The sequence below is a fragment of the Heteronotia binoei genome, chromosome 12 (genome assembly GCF_032191835.1).
Source record: "Heteronotia binoei isolate CCM8104 ecotype False Entrance Well chromosome 12, APGP_CSIRO_Hbin_v1, whole genome shotgun sequence".
NCBI lineage: Eukaryota > Metazoa > Chordata > Lepidosauria > Squamata > Gekkonidae > Heteronotia > Heteronotia binoei.
In genome coordinates, this window is record NC_083234.1 from 47790754 (window position 1) to 47797959 (window position 7206).

Below are 7206 nucleotides of genomic sequence, written 5' to 3' on the forward strand. Positions count from 1 at the left end.
ATCCTAATTCTGGGCAGAGCAGTTGCTGGAAGCAGGGTTGCAAGACTTTGGCTGGAAGCTGGTGGGAGACTGGGATGGAGATGGGTAGGAATGGCATTGGGCGTTTTCGCACTGACCTTACTCGGGATCGACGTCCCTCTTCACCACGCAGCGTCTGCGCGGATTTCGCACTAATTGCTCCGCAGAACCCGGAAGAGTCGCAAAGTCCCGCGGCTTTTGCGTCGCAAATGTAAACTGGTTTTTGGCCAGTTTACGTTTGCGGCGCAAAAGCCGCGGGACTTTGCGGCTCTTCCGGGTTCTGCGGAGCAATTAGTGCGAAATCCGCGCAGACGCTGCGTGGTGAAGAGGGACGTCGCTCCCGAGTAAGGTCAGTGCGAAAATGCCCAAAGTGTGATGCCATAACACCACTTCTGACTCCATAACCAGAAGTGATTCCATTGTGTTATCTAATGCTCCAGGATTTTCCCCAAAACTGTGAAAAAACCATAGGGAACAGAGAAATTCCTAGAATGTAAAATGATGTGAAGATGTCAGTTTTGGATTCCTAGCCAGAAGCAACACTGCATCATGCTGTGTCCCTCCATTTATCCACCTACTGCTCTATTAAGCACCTGTGGGGAACTGGAGGTGCAGGGGGCACTGGCAGAGGTTTCTTTCCAACACTGGGCATCTGACAACTGAAGGAGGAAAAGACAGAGGTGCTGGTGGAAGTGGATTTAGGGGACAAAATTACGGAGCCAGCACTGATTACAAATGTATCATATGACCAAATAAGCTCAATGCATAGCCAATAAAACCAGACACGTGGACAAGCAACCATACTCTTATCTGTAAACATGTGGCTTCCATCTTTAGCTCATTTGTGCAATGACCCTCTTTGTGTGATTCTATAGGCAGACTGTAGGTATTGCCTAGTACACATTGCAGACTGTAGGTATTGCAGAGTACACGTTGACTACAAAGTGGATGAGCGAGCAGGGGGCTTCCTCCTGCCTCCTCACCTCACTCCTTTTTTCTCAAGCTTGCTTGGCAGTTGCAAGTGCTCTATGAGGTGTGGAAGGCAGCTTATCTCATAGAGTACATGGAACAGCCTCCCCTCCTCCCCAGCAGCCTCTGGTGTCAAAGGGATGGACTTATCTCCAGAGGTTGGCACAGTGCCTGGCTTAGCTCTCACTGTAATGCCCCAGGGACATCACATTGATGTGTTCCTGTCAAACACCTCGAAACATTCCTTGGGGAAACGTGACAAGTTCCAGTGTTTGCACTGGAGAAAGTTGCACCTGTGCTTTTGCTATGACCATTAATGTATTTATTTGATTTTTTTTATTATAAAAATTGGTCACTTTTTATGAAGCATTGCCCCTGGGGATAGAGTAAAATGCACTGATTTTTTAGCATGTTACCAAAGAACTTAGAGAAGTAACTTCCAATGCTCAGGTAATTTTAATGACTGTGAGATCATTTTTGTTACCGTTTGCAGTAAGTGATAACATGTTTCCATTTGCTTTTCATGAATTATTGTATTTTGTTTCTTTTAGCCTATTTTACTGCTGGTTTTTTATTGTAAAAATCCCACATGATGTGAGGAAGGGCATGGGGGGGGACCCCAGTATGGAAGCTCCATTGCAAAGCTCCACTGCAGGAGCATTTGCAGTGACACCAAGAGCAAAGCAGGAATCTCCTCTGGGTGGAGGCAACTCTAGAGTTTCAAAGAAGTCTATCCTTTATAATCCAACCAAGACAAATAGGACACTAGCACAGGATGCAGTGAGAAAAGAAGGGGAGTTTCAAATGAACATTCAACCCCTGGGCCTCTTCAGTGCTTCAAAAGGATGGAAAGGAAAGGTCCCCTGTGCAAGCATCAGTCATTTTCAAAAATCACGAAGTAGTTTTCAGTTCTCTTCCTGTTGTAGTCGCTTGCCATCTACTGGTCATTTAACTTAGTTGTGGTATTTCACTTCCATCCAGTTGAATCCATTAGCAAACAAGGATGCAAACTGTTCTCAGATGAGCTATGCTTGAGCTCATTGTATTTCCTGTCCTTTAAGTTGAGGAAGTAAAAGGCAACAGGATCATGGCGTACAAGTCAGCAAACAAACAAGCAAAAATAATAACTGTAATGACTGTCTATTAATTGTGTAAGCAATTTTAAATAGTTTCCTTTAAACAATAAATCTTGTATTGTATTATTAATGCATTAAATCCACAATGGACATAAATAGCTCCATACCTTCTGCATATAATACACCATTGTATTACATATAATACATGTCCAACACTCTGCATGGTATTATATACACACCATGGTCTCTCTCTCTCGGCTTGGCTTCGTGAACGAAGATTTAAGAAGGGTGCAATAGTCCACGTCTGCTGCAGGCTCGCTGGTGGCTGACAAGACCAATGCGGGACAGGCAGGTCTGGCCACAGTGGCTGCAGGGAAAAGTCTAATTTAGGGCTGGTGCTGTAGCAGTGCGATTCTTCCTCAATCTCCTTTTGTCCTCAAGACCAGCTATGCGTGCGTTCTCAAAAGAAGAGACAGCCTGGTGGATGGTGTGCCTCCATGCTTTGCGATCTGAGGCTAGGTCAGACCACTGGTGATGGTTGATGCGACAGGTGCCAAGGGATTTCTTCAAGGAGTCCTTGTACCTCTTCTTTGGTGCCCCTCTATTTCGATGGCCGGTGGAGAGTTCGCCATACAGGGCAATCTTGGGAAGGCGGTGGTTTTCCATCCTAGAAATATGCCCTGCCCAGCGCAGCTGCATCTTCAACAGCAGTGCCTCGATGCTGGTAACCTCCGCCCGCTTGAGAACTTCAGTGTTGGTCACAAAGTCACTCCAGTGGATGTTGAGGATGGTGCGAAGGCAGCGCTGATGAAAGCGCTCAAGGAGTCGCAGGTGATGACGGTATAAAACCCACGATTCGGAGCTGTAGATGAGGGTTGTCATCACAACCGCTTTGTAAACATTGAGACACACCATGATATTACATACACAAAACATCTCCATACACTCTTTCAGTGGACTTTCCTGTTCAGTTAGATCCCATCTCCCCTGGTTGTTTATATCTGATTGTGGATATTCAGTACAATAAATGTTTTTGTTGCTGAGAGAAGAATACACCTCAAATATTCAATCAATCAATTTATTTCTTACAGTCTATGACCAGCACAGATCATTATGCACATTGCTCAGAGATTTAAAAATGGTCTATCAATTAAATTGTGCATAAAAACAAATTAAAATAGACCTCAATTATTTAATAAGGTTTTCTAGATTCAGGTGGGTAGCTTCCATTGTTTACATTGTATTTTATCTAAATCATGGTTTCCATGTCTGTGAGCCGCCCTGAGCCTGCCTTTGGCGGGGGAGGGCGGGATATAAAAATAAACTTACTTTACTTTACTAGCTGTGTTGAAGCAAAGAACAAAGTGGGGGGGTTTTTTTGCAAACATATAATTTTTATTATTTTCCATTTTCATTTTTGAACAAAGTTTGAGTCCAGCGGTACCTTTAAGACCAACAAAATTTAATTTTGTGTTCTTGGAATGTGTTCTCGGGAGCTCAAAAGAGCTGACCTATAGGGTTATCTCCACTTGTTCAGGTACAAGCCATTGAAGCAAACAGAAGCACAGAATTTTCTGGCAACTTGTAATCTCATGTTGCATAGTAGAAGGTCTGCCATTTTGATTTCTTCTCTCAACGGTCAAAAGGTCTCAGTCTGAAACTGGCTTATCTTCCCAACATCCTAAATAGTTAGTACTGTTTCCGGTAATGTCTACGACATAGATCCTACTGAGTCCTGTTGTTAGGTTAAAGGGAAGGGCCAGGGAGATAAAAGAAATTTAACAATGAACAGCAGAGGTAATGGAATCATAGCCACTGGAAGTGTGACTCATTTGATAATACTTTTGCTCTCTCAAATAAAACAAGAAGATTTTTTTTCTGTTGCCAGTTTGATATGAACCAAAGGACAACATCCAACACAAAGATTCTGTTAAAGTAATTCGGAATCACTGCAATTAACACTATCCCATCCTTTCTCCAAGGAGCTTATAGCAACATATATCGCTTCCTGCATTTTGCCCTCACAACCATACTATAAAATAGTTTACACTGAAGGCTGCTGACTGGTCCAAGGTTATCTGGTGAACTGCTTGGCAAGGTGAGGATTTGAACCTGGGTTTGTTGGGTCATAGTCCAACCTGACTTTACAGCCACTACACAACATTAACCTTGTTAAGACTTGGGATGTTGTTCTGAGTCCTTTGTTATCCACTGATGTATCTTACAACTCAAGATGCTCTATTACCCACCAGTTTGGCTTGCATCTTACTTGAGGGTATAATCATGGGAGCTGAACCTTCAACAGGCAGTTTGTCTGCATTCAAACATGCTCAGCTGCAAGGAGAAAGACAACCGTGCATGCACAATTACATGCTGCTTTCTTGCAGCTACCCTGACTTTCCATTGTGGAGGGGATCACACTGGGAATCTGGCGCGGCAGTATTTTTCAAAGCTGGTTCTCTTTGACGTGAGCCACAGCAATCACACAGCCCCCACCCTGCTGCCAGGAGAGGCATGGGCCACACACACGCAAGAGGAACATTAAGACTGCTTCTGCATGTGCAGGGAGCTTGCATAGCATGCCTTGGCCATCAAAAAGCCAGGAAATGTGCCCTGCCTGTGTTAGAGATTTAATCCAGTCCCAGCCAATCCTAAAACAAGGTAAGTACAGGCAGGACTTGGGGGAGCAGATGTGCTCATGTGATCACACACATTAAATACGGAGGGGAGGTGTGGCTAGGTTGGGCCAAATCTCTCATGTAATTGCACCCTGTGTTTAGCACTGCTACTGACTTCAGTTTAAAAGATGTCTTATTTTTGTGTTGAGGCTAACTTCTCTGATGTCTCTGTGTGCTTTATTATGACAGCAAGCCTAGCTTCGGTGGGGTAGGGTGGGATATAAATCGAAATAAATAAATAAATAAATGAAATAAATAGCTGTCTGTTAATAGCTGCCAAGTTGTCTTCTACAATCTCACTTTGCCTCATGAGTGCTGTAGTTTATTTTGCTTTCCCTCTGTGTCTATTTAAAAAATGCTTTTAAAAACACTTCAAAACCTACTAAAAGGGATGCATGTTAGGGTCTGGTGCAACACAAGGTTCCTGGTTAGAAATGTACACAAGTCACTAACAGGTAGTGCCGGATTAAACCCTGTGGAGGGCCCGAGGCAGTCAAAATCTCAGGGGCTCCCTTGCAAATTATCTAAGAGTAAGAGCACCTGTGGACCCCGCTGCAGCCTGCAGGCACCTTCTCAAAAGCCCCTATGAAAAAGCTGTGGGGGAGAGGCAGAGAGAGGCAAACTTGGTGATGATGATGCCAGCAGCAGCTGCACCAGGCCAGTTGAGCAAAGAGCAGCTCAATTGCCGGTTGCACATGCAGGCTGTGAGGGCTACAAGGAGGGCGGAAAGCCAGTCCAGGGCCCATAGGCCTATTTGGCCTAACTGTTAATCTGGCCCTGCTAACAGGAGCTGATTTTTCCACAGACCATTTGCCATCCCAGTTTGCTGTTTGACAGGTTGTGTCTATTGGATATTTGGTTAATATAACACAATTTGCCCAGCCACAGAAGCTTGATACTGAGTGCAGCAAATAAATCTCCCAAGAAGTCTACTGCAAATGTAAATGTACATTTATATAAAATGTAAACTCACATTTATTTAAGTAGATCCAATTCACATTCAGGTTGCAGTCAAAGGAAGAGAAAGAAGTCTAGTCTAAAGAGCCTTTCCCTATCACAAATGGCCAGCTTGTCCAGCATCATGTATCTACAGGAGAGACCTGCAGAGAGATTTGTCTTCATGGAAGGACATATGAAGTGAGAGAAGGAGGGATCAGAGGCATCCCATTCAAGGAGGTAACACCTAACACTATGGCTGAATTCAGACAGCCAATTTGACCCGACATAGGCACGGCCCTAAGGCAGATTAAAAAAGCAAGGTCAGACAGGTACAGCTGCCTCCCATCCTGCTCCTGAACTCACTCCAACCCCCAACGTCTCTGAGATGGATCAAGTGGTAGCAAATTCTTCTGCCATATTCCATCCGTCTTTCCGGGTGTCTGACCACAGGAGTGCATAAGGGGGGCAGATTGGTGGTGTGAAATCCACTCTAGGTGCTCACTGGTATATATATAAACTGTCCAGAGCACCTGAGTGCATGTGTGCATGAGTGCATGGCCACTAAAAATGTAATGGAAAAAAGAAACCCAAACTGCGCTAAGGGGATGACACACAACAACTGTGTGAATGCACCAAAGTATCCCCTGCACCATATATGGGCGCATCATGTGGGAGTATCTGATTGGGATTTGGCCACTTCAGTTTGGAGTGACACAGTCTGGGATGCCTCCAGTATGCCTGAAGCTGCCCGTCTGCACCCAGCCTTAGAGTGATGTAGCAACCTCCAGTGTCCAGGCATGCTGCGTTGCTCACTCCCACAACTTCAACTATTCCTTCCTAACAGTACAGCACCACACAGTAGGCTTTGGGAGGATGGCATTTTGATGCAGCTTCTATGTGCCTTACTGCACTGTCATTCACTCAGCAGGCGGCTGTTTGAGCAGAAGTTAAATCAGTTGCAAATCATGTAACTCAGCTATAAATAAGCTATGTTTAAAAAAAAATCAGCAATGTTCATAGCTTCTGAGCAGTTTGGTTTCATGGATTTTTTCACATGTGCAGTTTTACAAAAAACCTGACGCAAACCTGATCAGTAGGCATTCAGGTTGCATGCTGTCGAGCAAAATAGATCCGGTGTTGATGAGCAAAAATAGTTCCAGCTCACATGGAACAGACACAGTTGGATCATTTTCTCTGCAAAAGTCACAACGTCTTCATTCCTGGCACATAGCATCTGCATTAACAATTATATGACAATGCAGCTGAACTCGCCTGAGCAAAGGTAAATGTTCTCAAGGAGGGGCCAAACTGCGAGTGCTTGAAAAATTGGTTATTTTATTGACTGATCCATGACTGTGGAAGATACATGTTGTTGTCCTCTGGTGACTGAGAAAACCCAGTTCACTTCCTGTGCAGGGACAAAAGCAGCTACCAGCAGCAGCACAGGAGTAAATGAAAATTATCTAAGAAGGCACAGCTGAGCCGTTACCTAATTGTGTACCAAGTTCGTTACAAGGTGCTGGTTA